Source organism: Schistocerca gregaria, chromosome 1, assembly GCF_023897955.1.
Source record: "Schistocerca gregaria isolate iqSchGreg1 chromosome 1, iqSchGreg1.2, whole genome shotgun sequence".
NCBI lineage: Eukaryota > Metazoa > Arthropoda > Insecta > Orthoptera > Acrididae > Schistocerca > Schistocerca gregaria.
Genome location: NC_064920.1, coordinates 640,572,333 through 640,598,309, shown reverse-complemented (window position 1 = coordinate 640,598,309; position 25,977 = coordinate 640,572,333). Strand labels below are relative to the sequence as shown.

Below are 25,977 nucleotides of genomic sequence, written 5' to 3'. Positions count from 1 at the left end.
GATAATAAACATCATATAAAGGAAACCACATATTGTAGTTTCACAGATTGTAACATTAAGTGACAAGATTTGAATTTATATTGATGAAAGTAACTGCACATACTGTGCATTCAGAAAAGAAAGAATGACACCAATGAGCTACAAAATAGGAAAGGTGATATGAAAGCAACAGTCCTCCATAATATCATGCCCTCCTCTATATTCAGACTTGCTCTATGGTTCACAGTTATTTTGCAAATACATCCTTATGCTAATTGCCCTTTCCTGGTGTTATTTACTTCTTGGAATGCTCCTTGTTCTATGTAGTAGGGTCTGCTGCACCTCTGACCTATATAATTCACTTTCGCTGAAAAATAACAGTGTTTTAGACTTTTTTGAACAGACTTTAAGCACTTGTTAATTCCTTATCTACAGCAAAAAGCCCACATTCTGCCATTCCAGCATATTCTTTTACAAAATAAATGCCGAACTCATCAGTCATTAGTGCCTTGGTTCTTCACACACTACCTAAGGAAACCTTTCATCAAATCTGGAAGTGCCTCCCTGTCTTTCTGTAATTGCAAGGTGTTAACATCTTTAAACACATTGTACTTTAGCAAACTTCCCTTTGCCATTCTTCTCACATCTTGCACACATGGCAATAAGATATGCCCATTATACAATAATATAGGCTTACTCAGTTCCATTACTGCACACCAAGTATTGAAATAACTATTGCTATCATGCAACGTGAAAATTTTAAAAAATAGAAGCACACAATACACTAACAATGAAAAATAGAATACATTAAAGTTGTGGAAAAATTAATCGTTTATTATGTGCCATAATGATTTAAAGCCTTACATAAAATGGCACTTAAGATACCTTAAAAATAAAGAGAAGACAATGGGTCTATTCCCTACAACACACACACACACACACACACACACACACACACACACAGTTCTTTACTGTTGTGTCTAACAAGTTATGTTTATTAATACAGATCAATTGAAGCCATTGATAGCACTTTGCCAACTCACAAAAATTCTCACCATTCAACCTAACATAGACCTTGGACTACATTACAGATCAATTTACTCCCTACCACTAAAAGTTTTTTATTCTCATTTCTTACCCTGTCATCTTACAACTAAACTGTTATCTGAGAATGGATTCTAGATTTTGAGGTATACTACAGATCAGTCTGTCTCCACATCCTACATTCTAAAACATTATGTAGACATAAAATCTTAATAGTGTCCTTTTCTCTGTGATTGCACACTTATGATGTCACATGTCAAATCAATACCTCATGGAAAGATGATGACATCCGGTATCAGTAGACTTAAGTGACCTGTTAATTCTGTATCACTCACACCACATCATTTCTGATAAAAATGTGGAGGAATACATCGATAGTTTCTGAATAACTTTTCTGGGAACATTTATTAATTTCAGTGGGCCTATTAATTCTGAATTATTCATATCAAATCATACCTGCTCAGGAATATGGAGAAATTCGTTAACTGTTCCTGAACTATCTTTCTGGGAACAATTATGGGGTGAAAATAGTTAAATTAGCAAAACTATGCCATAAATATAGGACACCCTCTACAACAATAAACCACATAGAATAAAATGTGTATAAATAACGGACACTTCAAAATATTAATTAAAAGATTTGAGTCAGTCTATCTGAGGACCAGTTAAAGAACACACACATTTTGTACCTATTTATTAGATAGACATTTTCCAAACAAGCACTGCTTCAATTAAAGCACAGATACAGACAAAATGGGCTCTTATATATGAGTGTTCTTGTTGTAGTTTTTTATTGTTGCTACTTTTAGTTGAAAGAAATTGCCAAAGGAAGCCTTACAATCTAAAAATTGGAGTGTTTAATTCTATCATGTAATTTTGTAATGACAGTAGTGTACTTATGTTAGTAACATACTTATATACATCTGTACAGTTTTATGTGTCAAATATCCTGTAAAAAAATCCTTGGACAAATGAACAAAATAGCTACAATACAAATGCAAGATGTGAGAAAATCAATTTCAATGACAGGCAAGTAATTCAAATTCTAACAAATTATAGATTATTCATGACCATCTCATTAACAATGAATTTACATCAATATATCTTTCCCTACTTTCCACATAGGCCTCTTGTGTATCTTTAAATGATGAGGAAGTGCTGCTGTGATTGTAAACATTTCTTCACTAATATTAATATCTTTTTATCCAGACATATGTAAACAGCTACATAATGTCTGCAGTATGTATATTTATATAAATTCTTCCTGAGTATGAAATCCCTAACACATAACTCCCACAGTACATTCTGAAAGTCTACAATTTCACAAAACCACAAAGAAGTATACACTTGGTATACAGATCGTGCCCCAGACTGTTTCTATGTGAGAATCTTTGAGAGAACATGACAATCAAACTGCCTTTCTGAGCCATTCACTTACGCACTTAAATGATCTTTCATAAGTTTCAATTTTTTGGAAGATTCAGTTCATCAGAACCCAAATTGAGTTCCGTCACAGAATGTCAGTTGTGTTTGCGTGCAAATCCTGTTTATTATACATTGATTGAATCATGGTTTAATGGGATTAGAAAGGCTAAAAATGCCAAAGGAAAAATCACTACAAAAATCTGAAGCAGAAACTGAACCTAATATTATTTTTTGCACATCAAGTGATTCCATTTCGTTAGAAAAATGCAAATATGAAGTCAGACATGTTAAGACAATTACTCAGAAATATATTTGTGCATCTTATTGACATTTTTAGTAATCATTTTAATTTATCTTTCAGATGAAATTAGTTACCTGAATCACAATACTTTCACCTCATATCTCAACCGAGGTATTTATTGTTCAGATTTCTTTTTAAAACAAGAAGTTTAACAGTGGATTCATATCAGGCTTGGTGTACAGGGTTGCAGATAATTTTTTTCTTCTGGGGTAGTGGGGTCTTTGATTCTGTTCATGTACAAGACATTTCTTCAGATCAGTATCCCAGAATATCAGCAGCTGACCTGTCATAAACATTTAATCATTTACAATTGGAATACAAGTTGCATCTATTGAAAATTCTGTTATAATGAATGGAAATGAAAGCAATGTACTACAAAAATTGTGACACTTACTGATGTTGATGTGAACCACAATATTTAGCATGGATAAACTGCTTGTTATGTGGCAGTTTACTGTAAATGCTTCCTTTCTGAGCTTAGTTATCCACACATTACTTAATACTTCAAACCAGTTAGCATCACTTAAGTTGCTTCAGTCCACAAACAAAGAAGTTTTACTTTTACGGATAAAATTGGAACTGGAGAAACATTAACACAATTCTATCTATCTTGTAACCTGACTACATTATACTGAAAACAAGAAGTGAAACTATAGATAGTGTCCTGTATTCCTAACCCATCTTCAGCACTTTCTTTAAGGTCTTCCGAGGGTGAATACAGTTTTGCTACTTGACTTTGAAAGAAAAAATTATTTAATTGATGCTTATGGAGATCTTCTTTGAGCTGTTGGCTCCATGACAGTTCCTAAAAAGAATCATTAAAAACATGTGAAATATTTGAAGTTGACTTGTTGTGATATTGTAGGGCTGAAATAATCATAAATATTTTATATTAAAGTAAAACAAAAATCAAAGTAGTCTTAGTAATGCGATTTTTTAGAGTTCTTGTTTTCTAATGCATACCAGTGATCTGAAAAGTGCGTAATTACTTGTAATGAAATGTTTCAAAATCTCACAGATTGACTTTGGTAATACTCCGCAACATACAAATAGGTTCATTCAAAAAAACCTCATCACTACAATGTTTTTATTCATTGCAGCAAGATACACTATTGACTTTGAAGGTATTAGTACAGCAGTCAGTAGATAATTTTTTTATTGATTGATTAGCTTCATCAGAAAAATTGAGCAATATGATTGGGATGTGGTGAGTTATGTTTCTATTACTTGCACTTCTATTTTGAAGTTTCTTGTGTTTACATTAAGGACTTAACGATATGTTTACGTAATGTGTATACATAAACATACGTTATAAACGTCCCCGTTTATAGTCAAATTATAACAATATGTTTCTTTTGTGCTGCAGCGGTGGAAATATATTTCCGAACGAACGCCGACCGTGTGCGGCTGCCTCTTGTTGGATCGTCTGATCAGTCGGAAGTTGCATTGCAGAGGAGAGTAAATGCCTATTCAGAATATAATTACTTTTGGATAGCTCAACATGAATTTGCTAAGGGACCGTAGTTTATCATGCATTTACCAGTAGAATGTGGCGCGGAGAAGATATTTCGCCGCATACAACTTCCGTCCGATTTCGACGAAAGAATTCGTGACTGTGAACTGTCTATTTGGCAGAAACATAAAGAAAATTAAACAACTTCTTGAAGGAGTGAGACATACATTCTACACTAAATAAATAGTCCATACACCAATTCCATTTAAATCTGAATTTATGGCAATTAATAGATGAACTTACACTACAATGAAGAATTTTAACATAGATGCCGTTTTGACTGGCACTTCTCTTCTCATAATGACAATAATTCCTATGACGTTTTCACATAACAGTCGCACCATAAATATACTGCTATGCAGTATTGCACTTTTACTTTACACTAAAAAATTATTATTTTAACGATAATTATACGGCGGCAAGACATGCGCGTCCGACACAAGTTACGAGAGACAAGAGAAGAATGAGTAACTGTACATCGAGAATATCTCGTACATAAAAAAAGAAATGTGTAAAAGTGTTCTTCTTCTGTCCGTTTTTCGCGCCGCGGTTTTCAAAGTCAGTAACTCACTGCATCTCTGACGTCGCTTCGACAATAAACAAGTTACGTCACAGGTCGTTCACCTTTTACATTCTCGCAACATTATTTGCTAACTGTAGCTGTTGCCGAGCGACTGCTCGATTAGTGAATGATTTAAAATGATAAGGCAATCACATAATGTTACATTGCCTTCCATGGGAATCTTGGAAATCAAGGAGATTACCAAGATCCACATGTCGCCGTTAACATTATGGGATTGAGTACTTTACAGATTTACATTGATCAAACACAGTATTGCTGTTATTTGATTATTAGGGTTACACAAATATGGTGATCTCTCATTCATAGACTAAGACTATTCTTAAGGTAAAGATACACAAAAAAATTTAAAAACTAAGACAGTAAATCTACAAAGTTTACAATGGAGATTATATGTTACACTCATTACAGTCTTTTTTTTACAAGTTCATAATGACCATCTTTGTGGCCTCAAGTCATTGTCCAGAGCTCATAGGCTCTCTGTTCCTGAAAGAAAACACATAGGATTCATCTTTTAATACACACACAATTCTCACACATGAAATTCCTCACACGTGTCCATTTTTATACACATATAATTCTCACACATGGAATTTCTCACACTTGTGCATTTTGCATTGCTCACTAGTTGTCATGATTTTTACGTTTTCGTTGTTTGTGTATTTGACAGGTAAGTTAAAATTTGATTCTTCTCCAGGTGAAGCTTATCCCTTGAGAAGTTGGATCGCTACTTTGCATTCTCCGAGTAGAAAACTTCATCAGCTCTGGCGGGCGAGTCTCACTCGCACGTTACGTACACACGTTACATGTAACAAAAAATATAAATACCCATTAGTCTAAGAACTAAGCTTAAATCTCATTTTAGGACTTGGGATAGATAGAAATTTGACTTTGTCACTATTTGAGTGTGGTTTGGCTGTTCGCATTTCATTCACGGGATGTAACATTAGCATAGTATGTGATATGTTGTGAACTTATATAAGAGTCTTTTATTTTTGGAGCGGCTTTCATGGAAAGTCCGTTTCGTGGAACTGCAGCGGGAGTGTTGTGCAAGTACATCACTTTAAATTTAACGCGTTTGTTGCGTCGATAGACGTTGGCACTGGCTGATTGTTAGAACTGAATCGCAACTCGAGGCGCTCACTAGCCTCGTCGCGGTATTTCAGCTTCTCCGTGCATGGTTCAGTGAACACGTTTCGTCGATGGTGTGGTATTTTGTGGTTTGCTGAGCTGGTGAGGAGGGACGAGGATTACCAGGGACAGAGACTCCATTCAAACCATCCCTACCTCCACATTTTCCAGCCGATTTTGAAGATTTTAAGGTAGGCTAGCGCTCGCAATTTGCAAAGCAGCCAACACTTACACTTGTTTTTCGATGCACTGCACTTAATCACATCACCGCCTTCGGTTACACAACCGGCCTGACATTTTCCGTCGGCCTATCTGCACGTTTAACACTTTTTATCTTCATCGTGAATGAAATTATCACTTACTTATAACAACGACGCAGTGCTTCGTGTCTGGCAGACTTCCACAGCATTTTAATACTTCACTTATACACTACTATGCACACAAATTTTTATTTACTGTTTATAATCAAATAGTTAGTCTCACTTTGAAGCTTGCTAATTGAGAGCTATGATTGTCATTTCCATTTCAATTACTGTTCCTTTGTTGGTAACTATCTTAACATTTCGCTTTACATTGTTAATCATCTTTCTCTAAGACTAATTATGCTTTTAGTTCACAGTCACACTACATTAGTTTCTCCGATCTGTTAGCAATTATTATTATTGTTATTTTAATTCATTTGAATCGCTCTTTCTATTCATTAGATTTATTAAAGTGATCACTGTCATTTCAACAAAAATTCTCTTTTTACTAGATGTGAGGATCAATCAGTCACATTTGATCGCCCTCTCACATGAGAACAGAACACCATTCAAGAAAATATTCAAATTCCCGATCTCGGTTTGCGTCTCGGATTGACTTTAAAAGGAAAAATAAAGACATTTCAAAACTAGCTTTTCCCTATTCCGTTCACGCGTTTCCTTTTGAAAATCGTATGCCGAACCAGCCATCCACGTCAACCGCATTTCTCAATCTGTGACGTCAAGTGTACGGGACGGGTTTAGGCGGGTTAGGATATTTACACAAATTCAGAAGAAAGGCATAGGTATATTAGTACATAGAAGAAGAAATCTAGGAAACAACTCCTTGTTCCTTATGACTTAGAAATTAATTTTCCTTTGCGCCGTACGTCTGCGTACGCGCTGCACTTAAGAACTAGCTGCGTTGTTTTGCCGGCGGTCTTATTCTGGCGTTGACGCCTGCTTGCGCTACACTGCATTGACCTCTATATATGACCTTAAGTCATCATTGCTTTGGCCTTGACACTTACGCTCTTATACTTGGTATTTATTTCACTTACGCTTTTGAATGTATCTGACCTGCGTATTGCAATTATAATTAATGCTACTTTGTTTATCTAGCTGAAGGATAGCGCTTTCGTGGTCATGTTGGTACTTACAAGTAACTCACATGCTTCGTAAACATTACGTTATTTTAATGCAGAGATGAACCTGTTCCAGATTTCTGTGTACATTAGAACTTAATCTAGACATAGCTGACTTAGAAACTAGTTACTTGTTTTCCTTTTTAGTGGGATCAGGAACCAATAATTGTCAAGCGACCCTTGTTTTCATTTCTCGATGATTGCTCCTTGAACTTAAAAAGATTTCTTACATACTATGTTTTATTTTCACTTCTTTAGCATTTCATATCGCAGAAGCCGGCTTGTTAGGCACATCCTTCGCTTTATATTTCATTTTTCTCTTAAATATTATCTCCTTAAAACGAAATCTTAAAAACTAGAGTTCTTGGAGTTGATCACTTTCTTCGTTAAACAAGATTTTTTTTATTATTTATCAGCTTGTCTGTACTTAAATTATGGCTCAAGATAACATATTTTAAATTCTCTCCTGTATAGGAACACAGACTTACTGTCGTGTAATTTATTCTAAGCATTTTTTTTTACGAAGTCAGATAAGTTGTCACTTAGTCACTAGCGGCTAACCTTCTCTTGCCATTATAAAGATTTCCTTTTGACTTATTCTGTAGCATGATATGTTTTAGATCAGAGTGATGGTAGAACCATTTTATTTTTCCATTTGCGGCATCAGAAATCAGATATCAATCTGTGTGCAGTATACGAAGGATCTCGTAAGATCCCTCAAAAAGACTTTGCCATTTTCGATTTTTGCGTAAGAGCAACGATGGTTTAAAGTGTGTTTTTAGCAAGACCTTTTCGCCTACTTTAATATGTTTGTCATATGCCTTCTTGCGTAAATTGGCTTGGGTGGTCAACGTTGTTAGAGCTTGTCTTATTCTGGCGTCTAAACTAGCGCTTGTGTTGTTACATTTACGAATTGAATTGATCTTGCACGTCCTTGGACGGGTAATGTTGGAATTTTAATTAATGTACTAATTTGCTTATAGAAACATAAGGACATAAAATTAATATTTGCTCCTGTATCTAGGATTACAGTCGTCAAAATTCCGGCTATAGGAAGTATTGTCATAGCTTGCACTTGGTCATCTATCGCTTCATCACCGTCAGTCGTCTCTTTCTCTTCTAATAATTCTTGTCTTACGTCAATCCCGTCATTGTATCTCAGTACAAGTACGTTATGGTTAGTCTCTCCGTCGAAGTGGTCACCCCCATTCTGCCTCACAGCATCCCTTAGGGAGCTTTCAGATACTGAACTTAGTTTTCCTGCTTGTGTGGTTTTGATTGGCCTTCATCATTAGAAAGTTCGACCAATCTGACATTGTGAGAACACTGATGAACACAATTACTGTTATGAACAAACCTTGTGTCAAAATGTTGCTGCGTTTGTTCTGGTGTCCAACACATGTTACTGTCTTCCGCGTTTGCGAAAAATACAGGGGGATTGTAACGCCTTTGCGGGGTCTGATGATTTTTATTACTACTATTATTTCCGGAATTGTTACTGTGAAATCCACCTTCACACTGTGGTTTGCCGTTAAACTGTGCGTTTCTGTACATTCCCTGCTCTTGATTTTTACTAGGCGCGGAGTTGTATTGGTATGAGTGGGCGTTATCAGCTGTTTGTTGCTGCTCGTAATTTGAGTGTTGGCTGCGCAAGTACGGTGCATTCCCTTGCGATCCGCTCTGCTGTTGTCAACCTTTTTGACTGAAACCATTTCCAAACTTCTGCTTGTACGGTTGATTGCCGTACTGGTTACCAGTCCGGGATTGAATCGGTTGTGTTGATTATGTCTATTCCTTTTGTGCGGATACCCATTGCCTTTATTTCCGTTTTGCCAATCGTTACTATTTTTGTAACCGTTCCCTGGCTTTTCATAGCCGTTACTCTCGTAATGTTGTGGCCAAGAACTGTGCGGAGGAATACGCGGTTTGTTAGCTCTCATGTCCTCATAGATCAGGTCTAAGAATCTAATATCGACAGAAAAGTATCTAGATCATCATCTGGTATGGCTATCAGCTTTTCACGAATAGAAATGGGTAATTTACTCTTGAGAATCATAATTACATCTTTACTATTTATAGGGTTATCCCAATACCTGATTTTGCCAAGATATTTTTCGAAGTACTTTCTCAGGCTACTATTCCTGGGGTCAAATTGTTCTGCATTATAGACTTCTTTACGAAGGCGCATCTGAACACCTTCGCTCCAAAATTTGCTGAGGAAACAGTTATCAAATTCCTCATACGTTTGTCACTTATCAACCATTTCGGTTTCCTATATTGCCGATTCGCCACCTATATATCCGGTAACAAATTGGATACGCTGTCTATCAGCCCACGAATTTGGAAAAATGCCAGAGAATCCACGAAAAAAAACAATTGGGTGGATATTTCGTTTTTCCGGGTTAAAAGTTTGAAAAACTCGATGCTTCATCATGCTTTCTTCCTTCATCATTTTTACTATTGAATCAGATTCTTGGTTTCGGTGACTAACTGGAATATGTGGTGGTGAAGTGTGTTCATTAGATACAACAGGTACTCGGAATTGCCGAAATAATTCATCTTCTTCCTCTGAGGCTAACGAGTTAGGATAATTCGGTCTCTGTATTCGGGAACTACAACTCACTTGTGCCTTCAGGTTATTTAGCTGTTCCGTTACCTCTTGCTTCCAATTTGGTAATTCTTGCTGAAGGGTACGCCTAATGCTACCGAGTTCAGACATTAGGGTGTCTCCGGAGCTTCCAGGAGCTGACAAGATACCAAGAGTGGTTGCTTTCACAATCTCTACTAGGTCTTTGTTAATTTTATCTTCGACAAATTTGTCCTTTCCAGCAATCCAGTTCTCATACTTTTCTCTAAATTCTCTCTCATGACTATCTAGCCTCTCCTTTACTTTCGTTTCAGTTTCCAGAGTCAAGTTTGATATTCCCTCGGTTAGTTTTTCTACCTGTGTAATTACTCTGTCTAATCTGTGATTAACTGTGGTTACGGTGTAGTCAAGATTCTTGGTTGCGTTTCGGATGTCAGCTGTCTCGCTTTGCATGGTAGCTAAAGTGTCATTTAAGTCGAAAATTATTCCACTTCGCATTTGAGAAACAGCATCCTTAACTTGCTTCGCTACTTCTTTGGCTACGTTTTCTCTAACAGTTTTTATTTCTTCGCTTACTGTAGAAAGTTTATCTTCAATTACTGTAGAAAATTTATCTTCAAGCGAGGCTAACATTTGTCTATTTTCGTCTTTCAAATCATTTTTAATGGAAGTCACCATTTGGCGAGTTTCCTCTTTCAATTGGCGAGTTTCCTCTTTCAATTGGAGTTTTCCGTCCTGCATCATTTGACTTATTTGACCCAGTAGCTGTTTGAATACATCGTCTGTCACTACCCCTGAATTGCCCCCCCCCCCCCCTCCCCCCTCGCTTTGAGCCACCAACAATTCCCTGATCCAATATCATGGAATAACTAATTTAAGCCTTAAACTGCAGGACATTAATACCCCCTTATTTTGCTTTCATTATTGTGGAGGTGGATGAACCCTTGATCAGGGTAGATTTTCTCTTAGCCCATGCACTATCAACGGACATATAACAAGGTACACTAACCTTTAACTCGATAGACCATAACACTGGTTCAGGTATCTCTTCCCTGTCATCCTAGAGCACCACTCTATTGTGTCAGCTAGTTGAAAGCATTGTTGCAGTGCTCTTTCTTAGACCACATAACAACGAACTTCAGGACATAAGTGGAGCCCTTCGCTTACACATTGCTGACATGCAAGCCAAGCTCAAGGACGCTCGTAAGCAGGTCACCCAGCTGTCATATACAGCCACACCACCAACCCCCGCACTGCTTCCTCGCACCTGCCACCGACACCGTGTGACGTTTTAACTGTCGGACAGAAGCTGTGCCCACGACACTACCAAGTACCCCACTGAGTTCTACGACAAGGACTACCAGTGGATCACTGCCACTGCTGCTGACCCGCCGGCCTGGGACACGTTAGCATGTGCATTAAAGGTTAGTCATACTGCATCGGGTGTGAGTCCTTCATCCCCATCGATGTTCGTGATCAACAACGGTACTGTCCACAGAATCAATACCACAGAAGGCCCACCAGTACGGGCAAAGACTAGGTGTTTAAATCCAGAAAAACTTAAACACACCAAAGCTATTAATCAGGAAATTTTAGATAGAAGACTATTCACCCTTCTTCTAGTAGTTGGTCATCACCCATTCATTTGGTGCCCAAGAAAGACGACACTTTCTGCCTATGCAGTGACTATCGGGCGCTTAACAGCAGAAAAATTCTAGATAATTATCCCATCACAAATATTAAAGATTTTGCTTCCCAACTGCATGGGGCACAAATTTTTCAGTGTAATCGACTATCACAAGGCATATCACCAACTGCCATTGGCACCGGAGGAAGTTGAAAAAACTGCTGTCATCATCCCGTTCGGGTTGTTCAAGTGTATGTTCATGCCGTTTGGCCTTAAAAATGCTGCATAGACATGGCAATGGTTCATCTACTCATTGGTTGGAAAATTGTACTTTGAATAGGCCTACCTGGATGACTTGTTAACTTTTTCTTCCTCCCTTGAGGAATGTGAACTCCATTCAACTACAGTGTTCCAACTATTAAAAACAAACAGTGTTCCAGTGAACAATGCTAAGTCACAACTCTGCTGCACTAGTGTCACTTTTCTGGGGCACAGTGTTTCTGCTGACGGCATCTGCCCCCTACCCAAACGGGTCGAGGCCATTTGTACGGTGTCTTTGCCCAAAGATTTTCAGGGCCTCCGCCACTTCCTTGGAACAGTAAATTACTATTGCAAACACATCCCCCATGCCACCGACATACAAGCCCTACTGACAGATGCTCTCGCAGGAAAAAACACTTCAGCGTCTCAGGTGGTCATGTGGACTCCAAATATGCATTGCGCATTTGATAACCTAAAGTCATCTTTACAGACGGTCTTTACGCTCACTCATCACATTCCTGATGCTTCCATCTCGCTTATTACAGATGTGAGTGATACAGGAGTGGGGGTGGTACTTCAGCAATCCATGGGTTCTGTTATACAGCTGCTTCCCAATGTAAATGGTCGATTTTCGACCGGGAACTGTTAGCTATTTATGCCACTATCAAATACTTCCAGGACAATATCGAGGGTCACCATCTAGTGGTATTTACTGGCCACAATCCATTGGTATATGCTTTCTGTAACCCAGGCAAGGACTCATCCATGAGATGTTTTCGGCAAATGGACCTCAAATGTCAGTTTATGAATGACACACGTTACGTCAGAGGGGCAGACAATGTCATCACCAATTTTCTATCTCGTGTGTCAGGTTTTTCTTCACAACTGGATCTCGGTGAACTCTCTAAATTACAGACAGAGGATACTGAACTCACCGCATTGTGCTCCAATGTTAAAACAGGACTCAAACTAGAGTTACGGACACTTCTTGGTTTTTCATCACCCATCTGGTGCAACATTTCAACAGGACACATATGTCTGGTGATTCCTGCACCTCTCCGATGGGACATTTTTAATAGTGTCCATGACTTGGCACACCCTGTCATCTGCGCTACAACATGTCTGGTATCTGAATGTTTCATTTGGCCCGGGGTGATAAACCAACGTCTCAGTTGTGCGTGAGCATGTGTGCCTTGTCAGTGTGCAAAAGTAGGACGTCATGCACAGCCCCTTATGAGTCCGTTCAATGTGGCAAAAAGAAGATTCCAGCTCATACACATTGATATCGTCGGGCCCTTATGCTCCTCTGGCCCCTTCCATTACATACTGTCCACCATAGATAGGTTTACCCTCTGGGTAGAGGTAATTCCTCTCACTCCTATCACAGCTGACACAGTGGCCTTATTAATGTGGATCTCGCGATTCGGCTGCCCATTTCTATCACTACTAACCAGGACTGCCAGTTTGAGTCTGCCCTCTTCCAAGAGCTTTGTGAACTGTGTGGGGTGAAATGATTAAGGACTACAGTGTACCACCCCCAGAGCAATGGGCCTGTCGAACGCTGGTACTGAACGCTTAAAGCTTCCCTGATGTGTCACAGAGGTGGGTGGGCCGATGCCTTATCATGAGTAATGTTAGGCATTCAGGCCTCATACAAAGAGGACCTCAGCACATCCCTGGCAGAAGTACTGTACGGAGAAGCCCTCACACTCCCAGAAGAGTTAGTGGAGCCTTCACTTCCTCAGGATCAAATCTGCGACTCGAAATTCGTTGGACATGTTAAGGAGTTAATCGCTAACGTTTGCATGCCTCCACCTCGACTGCACTTGTTCCCTCCCGTATTTCTGCGTAAGAACTTGGTGTCATGCATTCATGTCATGGTGTGCGATGACACTGTCCAACGAGCACTCAGACCCCCATACTCGGGCCTGCACAGAGTCATATCACAATATACCAAGACATTCGAAGTGCTCATTAATGGCACACCTAAAACGGTATTTGTCTGCCACCTCAAACTGGTGTGGTCTCTGGGAGAACTGCCCGATACCACACCCAGTCAGCCCTGACCCCATGCCACACCCACCTCAACGGGGCATCTACCGGCAGTCCGCGGATGGGTGGCGCCCTTTCCTGCGCTTGTGACATTACCCACTCCCATTCTTGTGACAGAGCTACAGGTGCGTGTGACATTCCCATACAGAGTGATGCACGTGATGACTCCCCTGCTTCTCCCTGGTTAGGATTCAGTGACGTATCAGGGGCCAGCCTCGAAACTTGTGATGTCGCCACCGACGACTTGCGTGGAGATTCTGTCAACCCATACATGGAAGTAGTAGTGAAGGTCAATACAGAGTTTATTTGCGGTTCTAAAGTGTTTTTTTGTTATGCAGCCAGATGCGTGTATCTTCTGCGAATGAGCCAGCTCCCCCAATGACTACTTAACGCACATTCATCTTATCCAGTCTGTCCCCTTGCCTATTGATACTGACCCATCAACGTGAAAAGTACTATGTACCATAACAGGCATTCAAGTCCATTACCCTGGCTCCTCACAACCCACCATCAGCTCCCCCAGATCCCTTGACTTCTATACGAGGATTCACCCGGTCAGGCAGGACCATCCGGCCCCCCCTCACTGGCTCAAAGACTTCAGTTACTAATGCAACGTAATTTAAGGTATGGTTTCAGTTTAACTATCGTTTCCCTACCCCCTGGGTGTTTCCTTTACATGTATGCCCCAATATTTATGTTTTGTGCTCCACACTCTAAGGGGGAGGGGGGGTGGGGGCTAATGTGGTGACTATCAACCAACTCGCATGTAATATCTTTGTTTTGGCAAGCTCTTTACGGCAGTCTGTGGCCACGTGAGAAAAAATACACACATGGACAGAGATTCAAGAATATATATATAACTGTACATGTGAGCTTCTGAGTAATAAAATAGTGGTTATTACATGTGGTATAGGGCGCATCATTGGATTCGGCAATCCTACAACACTAACATCCATAAGTAAATGCCTAAATGTATTGGATATAATGGCAAAATAGACACAGTTGAGGCAAGAATGATCACCAAAGTAACAAACGACAGTGGTGTTCAGGTCTTTGTTTCATGGTTGCAAAGAAGTGTATTGTTGTATGATGTTCAACTACCATGCTACAGATATCGCCATAACAGTTCTCCAGTGTGTTGTATCCAGCAGAAGTTTCACAGATGCACTTCCATCATCTGTGCCCATTATTCTTGTATCACCATGTTGGAAGGGAGTGTAGTGCCAAGACAGGAATCACACTATGCTGACATGCAACGATGACTCTGCAATAGATTATCTCATATCAGAGCCAATGCTGCTAAAAATTGTGTTACCAAAAGTTTGTCAACAATACAAAAAAAGGCTAAGATGACCATGAAGAAGGAAGCATGGGACTACTGGCTGCTAAAATACTATGCTGTAATAACAGTTGAGAAAAAAACTATGTTGACTGTACTGTTAAAGAAGCTGTAAGTGCTATTCAGTTTTACATTGTGGACTCTGAGTTATTTGACATTCTCGATAAGGCTCATTTGGCTATTGGTCACAGAGGATGGGACACAATGTTGAGAGAACTTTCACCCAAGTATAAGAATATTACCCACCATGATACTTAGCTGTACATTTACCTTTGTGAGCCTTACCAGAAGAAACAAAAAGATGTTAAAAGAGGCCTTGTGATCAAGCCAATGGTTTTTTCAGAATTCAGTTCCCATTGTCAGGTCAATCTCAATGAATTTCAGTCCCATCCTCGAAGAGAGTACTAGGTCATCTCACTAAGTTTGTGGTTCTCAGGGCTCTGAAATCAAAGAGAGTGGAAGAAGTAGCCTACAATATCATCAACAATTCTACAGTCAGGTAATAGCAGAGAATTTGCAAACAGTGTAGCAATCAGCCTAAAGGAGTATTGGCCCACCTTGAAGATCATCCTTGGTAAGCCACGCCACTCACAAAGCCAGAGAAGCATTGAAAGAGCAAACAGAACGCTGAAAATATGCTGTGTATTTGAATGCAAGATGAAAAAAACTAGCTGCTCGAGTGACAAACATCCCTGCCTGGTGATGTTTTACAAGATGTAGAGACTGAGGAAGAGCTGGAAAAAATAATAAGGAACATACAAACAACACAATAGCAGAAATAAAGATGAGATGAATGTATACAAGAGACACAGCTCCTGCAGGAGACGAAGATGAAAATGCAATCCATGAGGGAGAAAACCAAAACAGTGATGAAGCGATAGTTACCAAAAAGCCTTCCATTTCTGCGGGTACTTAAAGTTCTTCTTTCTGATATCTGTTGCATCTGCTTGAAAGAGACCAGCAGTGCTCATACATGTCATGAGTGTGGCCAAAACTTTCATGCCATTTGTGGACATTCTCCTAAAGATGACAACAGTGAGAAACTACAATGTTATGTATTTTATGCTTTGTTTGCTTCAATGTTGAGAAAGCTACCCAAAGTAAAATGGAATCGAAACAGAACCTTGAGATTCAGGCCAAAAAATGGAAAGGCATTCAGACAAAAAAATCCTCCTATGCCTTTGGGTGCCATCGTTCATGTTCCAATTCCTGACATCAGCAGAGGGTGGGGTGACACACAATCTATTCTTATGAACATGACAAGATGGATTTCACTGACTTGGAATTGCAGAAGTAATCTTGAAGCAGCTCTACACAAAATCAGAATATATCATATGTCCAAAGAAAGTAATGAGAACTTAAGTAATTCCTGACCATGAAATACCTTTCTGATCTTCTCAGTTCATAGAAAGTGGCCAAGGATTCATCAGGTGTGTGTGTGACAGGAAATGCCAAAATATGAGGTGACATTACCTAGGCATGCTATAGAATACCAGGTTTGCACACAATGCTGGTAACATGTATATTATGTTTGAGATATTTTTGGACTGTAGTACAATACCTTCATAAACTAAGCAGAATTGATTTCCTCTTAAGTCAACTACTTTTCATTGACACAGTAGGCAAGCAATGTTACACTGTATCTTCTGCATGTATCTAAACAGTACATTAACATAATGTGATAATATCACAACTTTCTATTTCATGGAATCATACTCTTTATTTAATACTGCCTACTCTGCAACATTACACTAGGCTGAATTACACAAGTATTACATAAGCAGTCCCTTTTATATTGACTGTATTTTTCCAGTATTCTACCAACAATGCAAGTTCTTCCATTTGGATTAATTACATGTGGACCTATATGATAATTATTCTTACTCTTATTAGTCATTGTAGCCAGGTATTTGTATGAGTTGACTGATTCCACTGGTGACCTATTGATGTTGGTGTCTTTCAGTTTTCATTATCTTGCATTTTGTGATGTGCACAATTTTAGGTTTCTGTATGTTTAATGCAAATTGCTGTTGTATGCTTCACTTTGCAATCTTATCAAGATCTGCCTGGATATTTTTGCAGACAGCAATTGATTATAGGTTACTGTATTGGGTTGGTGCATAAGTTCAAAGTGCTGACATTCCAGGTGTTATGAGTTTATTTATCCATTGTCATTGTTTTATTTGTAGTTCACTGTTGTTATTTCAGTTAACATATTGTCATTTTGTCATTGGGGATAGCAAGAAGAGCTTTGGATGCTAGAAAATGGAGTGCCAAGTGGAGAAATTGGAACATTTCTGTTTGAAGTCAATAACAGGCTGGGAGTAGAGGCATTTGATCATGTATTGAGATAATGCCATTGGACAGAGCAAGGCAAGAAAATAGTTTTCTCAGTTTAAAGAGGATCGTTTGGCATTAGCAACTCTCCATGTTCAGGAAGATCTTCATCTTTGGGATTTGATGAAGATCGTTTACATGTGCTAATCCACAATTATCCATGTCAGTGTACTCAAGAACTGGTAAATGTGATGAAGTGTGATCATTCCACTGTCATTCAGTGGGGAAGGTTAAGAAATCAGAAATGTGAGTACTGCATGTTCTAAACCAAAATCACAAAAATCAGCTGCTGGTCATATGTGCATCTCTGCTTGCTCACCATCAATTGGCTCATGAACATCACCGACCATTCCTATCCACCTAGTGATGAGAAATGGTGTCTTTATCCCAAAAATCAGCTGCTGGTCATATGTGCATCTCTGCTTGCTCACCATCAATTGGCTCATGAACAACACCGACCATTCCTATCCACCTAGTGATGAGAAATGGTGTCTTTATGCTAACATAACATGAGCCCAAAGAAAGCAGCAACTTCTCAAACATAGACCTGTCCCACATCCTCAAAAGGTAATGTCATATGTTTGTTGGAAGAGTGATGGTGTGGTGTACTATGAATTGCTTCCCCAAGAGGTAACCATCACTGCTGACATTTTTTATCAACAACTGTGCCATCTTGCAGACACAATAGAAGATTAATGACCAGGAAGACTGCATGAAATGATGCTACTCCATGATAATGCCCACTTGCATTCTGCTAGAGTTCTTCTAGGAGTTGGGTTGGGAAGTCATTCCACATGTACCTCATTCACCTGATCTTGCACCCTCAGGTTTTCACTTTTCCACACTCTATTCCAAAACCTTCAGGCAACTTCCTTTCTGAATGAAAATGCACTGCGGACATTGATGAGTTCTTTGCCTCAAAACCAAGTGATTTCTATAGTTTCGGAATTGGAAAGTTACCCCAGTGTTAGCAGACTGTTATAAATAGTGAAAGAAAATATATTATTTCTGACTAAAATCTTTGTAACATGTATCTGTTGTGTTTATTTAACTTATGGAAAAACGCTATGAACTTATTCACCAACCTAACATTATAAGCCCAAAGTCTTAGTGTACTATTACTATTGTTTGCCAGCAATATGAACATCAAGTGCCCCAATACACTTCCCTAGCACACATATTTAATTACTTCTAATACTTCAACTACTGTGATGACTCTCCATTGAAGACAACATTCTGTGTCTTCCCTACCAGGAAACTTATAATCCAGTCACAAAAGTCTACTTGATACCCCAAATGAAAGTACTTTTGTTAATAAACATTGGTGTGGTTCGGAGTCAAATGCTTCATTAGACATTAGTATCTTGTTTAGTTTTAGTAATATCTCTATCTGTATTTCTCATCTGCGCAGTAATGTGAGACTGGAATGAGGCCAGCTCTCACATAACTTCTTTTGTAAGGGAAGATTTCAATACAAAGTTCAGCATTTCTGCTTTTGCTTTGCTACCCTCTATTTTGGTTCTGTACCATGCATGAGCAACTGGACTCTAATATTGATGCCACTGACCGCTTTGCTTATGACCAGAATTTCTTTGGGTTTTATGAGAGATATTTCGATAAGGTTCTGCTATGCTTCATTCAGCATCACTACCTATGGCCTGATGGTCTGGTTTGCAGTATTCAGAGAAATTGTTTAGTACTATTTCATAGGATAACTTGTCACATGCACTACATAAAAGATTATAAATATCCCAATCAACTGTTAGATGATTAAAGTCTACGACAGTCAAATCAGTATGATTGGGAAATGTGTCTATTACTGAGATGAGAATTACTCTACCTTTTTGGTTGTCTCTGGAATTTATGCCCATCCTTCCAATTGGATATTGTCCAAATAATTTTGCATGCAGCTCCAATTTTTAATTTTGGTCCATCTACTTCTTGGCTACTGTAAGAAATACAAACAGTCATTTCCCATTAGCGTATTTTTCCGATACACAGGGCATTCAAGAAAAAGTGTTGAACACTTTGAGAGGTGGTAGTACTCAATGAAACAAGAAAAATAATTCCAATAAACATGGTTCTGGAAATGCATACTTTCCGAGATAAAAAGTATTTATAGAAAGGGCTTCGGGACGCATGGTTGTGGATATTAGCACAATCGTTGCATTGACGCTCTATCAAATGTGACAGCAGGGTATTATGATGTCTTACTCACAGGTGGTCTGCCGTCATCTGTGTGGTTCAAGTCATGTTGTAGACTACGTTAGTTCTTGTCATATTTGTGTGCCTTATTGCACAGTACTGTCAACCCTGCATATGTATCATAGTGTTTAACCTTCTTCAAAATGCAGAGTCACTTATGTGTTTACTGTTATTGCACTGTTTGTATGTACAAATGATGTAGTACATTTAAATTTTCTCTCTTGCATCACTTGTTAGGAATGGAAGCCTACTACTTGACAAGTGAAATGACGGATATGATATTCTGCTAAGGTTCAGCAGATGGGCATTGCCTGTGAACCCATTCCCTTTTCACTGTAAAACATACACTACACAGAGTTCGCTGTAATAAGCTGTTTGGCAGACATTTCCTGTGTCTGAGGCACCAGTTATCCTCGCACCTCAGAAGACTAACAGTGGAAGGCCCTGCACTATCTGCATGCCTGACATGGAGGAGCGTTTGCTTTGCTTCAGTGGAAGAAACTCCTGGAACCAGTGTGCGACAATTAGCAACAGCAGAAGATTTTGTTCACTCTCTTATCTGGCATAGTGGGGGTACTTTACGAACTGTTGCTGTACCCATATCATCTACACAGGCCCTAAGGCTATAGGATCATCATGACAGATGATGATTCTATCAATGGCAGTTGCAGAAGTGGGCTGCAGATCCACTGTTCACATCCAAGATTTTATTTACCAATGAGGCAGGGTTCACAAGAGATGGTGATGTGATTTTCCATGACCAACATATATGGGCAGATGTAAATCCCCAAGTAATTAAAAAAGAGGGCATCAACACTGATTCTCAATCAACGTATGGGCAGGTGTACTTGGTAATAGATTAATAGGGCCATACATGCTATCACAAAGGTTAACTGGGGTGCATTATATGGAAGTTCTCATTAATGTATTGCCTACCTTACTGGAGGGTGTGCCACTACAGCAATGAATAAAAATGTGGTTCATGAGTGATGGCACTTTGTCAAAATGTGTGTGAACACATCTTTAGCATAAATCCCACTTGTGCACTGATGACCTGTAAGATTGTCATGGCCAGCAGTGAAAGTTTTTTGTTTTGATTATCTGGCTTGCTGTTATTCTGAACCCAGGATCTCCTGCTTTCATGGCAGACGCTCTACCCATATGAGCCACCGAGGACATAGATGAATAGTGCAACTGTAGGGACTATCTTGTGTACACCTCCCGCGAGACCCACATTCTCACCTTGTATGTCTACACACTACATTCGTAGTGTCCCACCCCAACACACTCATTACTCGTGGAAGACATTCTTACCAAGTCCCGTAAGAGTTTGAGGAATATGTGTGCATCCACACAGAAGAAGGAGGTCATGGCCGGTATTGCCAGAACTATGTACTTATATGGATATGATGTCTGCTCTTCCGCACATGTCCAAAAGAACAGATGACATATCCATATAAGTATATGGGAAAATTGTTGCCCCCCTGTGATGGAAGAATATGTTGGCTTATAAGCAATGCTCAGCACATCTCAGGAGTCTATGGTATTTAGGACAGGATGAATTTATGGGTGGTTGCTGACCACCACTAACTATGCAGGGTGTTAAAAAAGTGTCAAATACTCTTAGAGGTGGCAGTACTCACTGAAACAAGAAAAAATAAGTCCAATAAACATAGATCCAGAAATGCATTCTTTCTGAGAAAAGTCCAATAAACATGGGTCTGGAAACGCATACTTTCTGTGACTTATTGTCTCCACTAAATACACTAATACTACTGCTGCTTTTACCATTGCTGCACTATACAGAAACTCGCGAGCCCCCCCCCCCCCCCTGCCCTCCGGGACAATCAATCTCAAAGTAACAAAAGAATGAAAATATGCAGTCCAATCCTGGATCAGACCCCAATTACAATGTTTTCACCAATTCCCAGGGTGTGGGCAGTGTATGGCCATTAACTTCGAATGTGGCTTGCTAACATAAATAGGGGATGGCTGTACACCATCAGTCTTCAGCCCAACAACACAATGTAATAATGTTAATACCAAAGCCTCCCCCCCTGCCCCCCTCCACCATGAACCATGGACCTTGCCGTTGGTGGGGAGGCTTGCGTGCCTCAATGATACAGATAGCCTTACCGTAGGTACAACCACAACGGAGGGGTATCTGTTGAGAGGTCAGACAAACGTGTGGTTCCTGAAGAGGGGCAGCAGGCTTTTCAGTAGTTGTATGGGGAGGGGGGGGGGGGGGGGCGAGGGAGGAGCTGTCAGCCATTTTCAAAGACGACTACAAAATATGTTTCATATAGTGGTAGTGGTAGAACTGGTGAGACAAATGTATTATTTGTAATGCAGAGTATTTTGAAGGGGAGAAGTTTTTCTTTTTTTTCAGGGGGGGAGGGTGGAGGGGGGCGGGGGGTGTACCTCATCATATACTAAAGCTATGTTGAGGATATTGTTCATTCTTCAGTTACAGAGTTTTATCACAAGTAAAATTTTGTACATTTTAAAAATTTGTTATACTTGTGGACAGTTAAGCTGTACAGTTTCAGCTATGGACCATCTTGTCTCTTGAAATAGAAGTTGTTTTTCCCAAGGAACATATCATATTTTCAAATGAATATTGAGTTTCTTAAATTTTTCCCTCTCTGTAAAATGGAAATTTGTGTTAGTTCCAATGGCTTCTGTTTCAGACTGTTTCAAACCTGTAACTGGTTCTTAATAATACTTCTTAATTTGATTTCACTTACTGATTACTTGTGTGTATTAGAGTAATAATGTAACAGACTGGTGACTAAATACAGTACTGACAAGATTATCTCAATTGCAAAAAAATTAATTTCAATAGAAAATTTGTTTCCAGATACATACCCACATTGTATGTTGGAAGGTGTTTTATGTTTGGAAAAAACTTTAATTTCCTGTGTACTTTTTGTAATTTCAGTAGACAACAGCAGCCCATATGAAGTGTGCAAAGTGTTACAATGTACATCTGTCTTCCCTACCTCAGCAACTAGTAACACGTCTGATTCTTTTTGTTGGGCATTTTGCTGTTGTATTTTTAAACTGATTTTTTTTAAAACCTGTTGCTCTACTTGTTACATTGTTTTTCCCTGCCTCTGGACACCAAAAATTGTGGCCTGTTTGGGTTGCTGCTTTTCATGGGGCCAGACCTGCTTCAGCAGCTGTCAAACAATCTACTGCCAATGTTAGATCTGCTGTGTCTGATACCAATGATTATTCAGCTGTTGCTTCATTTTCCACTTCTGCTTCTGGTGCTACCGTACTGATGGTGCTACTAGTGACTGTGATGCTTCACATGCTGATGACCAGCATCAGTTGCAAAGCGATTTAGAAAAGATTGCTGTATAATGTGGCAGGTGGCGGTTGACGCTAAATAACGAAAAGTATGAGGTGATCCACATGAGTTCCAAAAGAAATCCATTGGAATTCGATTACTCGATAAATAGTACAATTCTCAAGGCTGTCAATTCAACTAAGTACCTGGGTGTTAAAATTACGAACAACTTTAGTTGGAAGGACCACATAGATAATATTGTGGAGAAGGCGAGCCAAAGGGTGTGTTTCATTGGCAGGACACTTAGAAGATGCAACAAGTCTACTAAAGAGACAGCTTACACTACACTCGTTCGTCCTCTGTTAGAATATTGCTGCGCGGTGTGGGATCCTTACCAGGTAGAATTGACGAAGGACATCGAAAGGGGGCAAAAAAGGGCAGCTCGTTTTGTATAATCATGTAATAGGGGAGAGAGTGTGGCAGATATGATATGATACGCGAGTTTGGATGGAAGTCATTATAGCAAAGACGGTTTCGTCACGGCGAGACCTTTTTATGAAATTTCAGTCACCAACTTTCTCTTCCTAATGCGAAAATATTTTGTTGAGCCAAAATATTTTGTTGAGCCCAACCTACATAGGTAGGAATGATCATCAAAATAAAATACGAGAAATCAGAGCTCGAACAGAAAGGTTTAGGTGTTCGTTTTTCCCTCGCACTGTTCGGGAGTGGAATAGTAGAGAGATAGTATGATTGTGGTTCGATGAACCCTCTGCCAAACATTTAAATGTGAATTGCAAAGTAGTCATGTAGATGTAGATGTAGGTGTAACTTCTTGCTCATGAGGTGTTCCTCACATGCTGTTGATGCATCCTTCCTTTCTTTTGTAAGAAGTAGTACACCTTTTATAATAAGCAGTACACCTGTTACAGATAGTGTAATTTTTATATGGGTGTCCTCTACTGCTGTTTTTTTCACCTGGACAGTTTCTTTGAACACCACTTTCTTGCCTAGGTAGTGTCCGTATATTCCATATCTAGTAAAGTGCTCTATGTCAGAACAGTTGCTTTAGTGAATGTTGTAAAGACACAAAAAATTGCTATAAAATATCCTGAATTTTTGTTTTCTTGCTGTTATATCTCTATTTACACAAGAGCTTTATATTAAATCATGTCTGTGGAGTATGCTCACAACAAAAACTTTTGCTTATGAGAATTTTCCTAGTGATACTTTCAGGGTTCTGCACCAAGGCTACTTTAATTCTAATTCACATCATTTCCCCTGTGAGCATGACACAGCTTAAACCATTTTTACTGCACTTTCACAGCTTTCTGGCACTCCATGTATTGGAGCTCTAGGCTTTGAAATGCCAGTCACTTCATACTCTGACTGCATATCAGACTTGATCATGGCTAGTCCTGTACTGAGTCACATGATGTAACTTACCAAACGAAAGCATTGGAATGTTGATAGACACACACACAAAATTCGAGGTTTCACAACCCACGGTTTCTTCATCAGGAAATAAGGAAGGAGGGGGAAAGATGAAAGGATGTGGCTTTTAAGGGAGAGGGTAAGGAGTCATTCCAATCCCGGGAGCGGAAAGACTTACCTCAGGGGGAAAAAAGGACAGGTATACGCTCGCACACACACACACGCACACACACACACACATATCCATCTGCACATATACAGACACAAGCAGACATATGTATAGGCAAAGAGTTTGGGCAGAGATGTCAGTCAAGGCGGAAGTACAGAGGCAAAGATGACAGGTGAGGTATAAGCGGCAGCAACTTGAAATTAGCGGAGGTTGAGGCCTGGTCGGTAACGGGAAGAGAGGATATATTGAAGGGCAAGTTCCCATCTCCAGAGTTCTGATAAGTTGGTGTCAGTGGAAAGTATCCAGATAACCCGGATGGTGTAACACTGTGCCAAGATGTGCTGGGTGTGCACCAAGGCAAGTTTAGCCACAGGGTGATCCTCATTACCAACAAACACTGTCTGCCTGTGTCCATTCATGCGAATGGACAGTTTGTTGCTGGTCATTCCCACATAGAAAGCTTCACAGTGTAGGCAGGTAAGTTGGTAAATCACGTGGGTGCTTTCAGACGTGGCTCTGCCTTTGATTGTGTACACCTTCTGGGTTACAGGACTGGAGTAGGTGGTGGTTGGAGGGTGCATGGAACAGATTTTACACTGGTGGCAGTTACAGGGGTAGGAGCCAGAGGCTAGGGAATGTGGTTTGGGGATTTCGTAGGGATGAACCAAGAGGTTACGAAGGTTAGGTGGACGGCGGAAAGACATTCTTGGTGGAGTGGGGAGGATTTCATGAAGAATGGATCTTATTTAAGGGCAGGATTTGAGGAAGTCATACCCCTGCTGGAGCGCCACATTCAGAGTCTGATCCAGTCCCAGAAAGTATCCTGTCACAAGTGGGGCACTTTTGGGGTTCTTCTGTGGGATGTTCTGGGTTTGAGGGGATGAGGAAGTGGCTCTGGTTATTTGCTGCTGTACCATGTCGGGAGGGTAGTTGCAGGATGCAAAAGCTGTTTTCAGGTTGTTGGTGTAATGGTTCAGGAATTCAGGACTGGAGCAGATTCATTTGCCATGAAGACCTAGGCTCTCTCACTTCACAGACATCTGTAGAATCCTGCATTACAGGAATATTTTTAAGATTGTCTTATTTTCAAGTAGAAAAAAAAGTTCACTGTTTTTACTGTTGATGTTTCATGTGTGCTGAAGTTGTTCTCTCTCTCTCTCTCTGTGGAGTCACTGAAAACCACACATGATAACCAAACACCCCTTTTCAGCCTTTGCATCCCATTTTTGAGACTTTTCTTTAGGAACATGTGAATCTTGTGAGATACTAACATCATTTTTCACTGTACTGTTATGAGAATCTTGTGATATTTTC

At 39.6% G+C, this 25,977-nt stretch overlaps 1 protein-coding gene and 1 long non-coding RNA gene across 4 annotated transcripts in view; one reads left to right on the top strand and one right to left on the bottom strand.

Annotated features, from left to right (window-relative positions):
• The window catches only part of LOC126360538 (retinoid-inducible serine carboxypeptidase-like), a 162,201-nt gene that overhangs the window by 37,768 nt on the left and 98,456 nt on the right, over positions 1-25,977 (top strand). The window lies entirely within an intron of this gene.
• Positions 795-4,859, bottom strand: LOC126360574 (uncharacterized). Its single transcript, XR_007566232.1, has 3 exons — positions 4,506-4,859; positions 3,144-3,554; positions 795-3,032 (listed from the first exon to the last, which is right to left on the bottom strand). It is a non-coding gene; the product is annotated as an uncharacterized LOC126360574 (long non-coding RNA).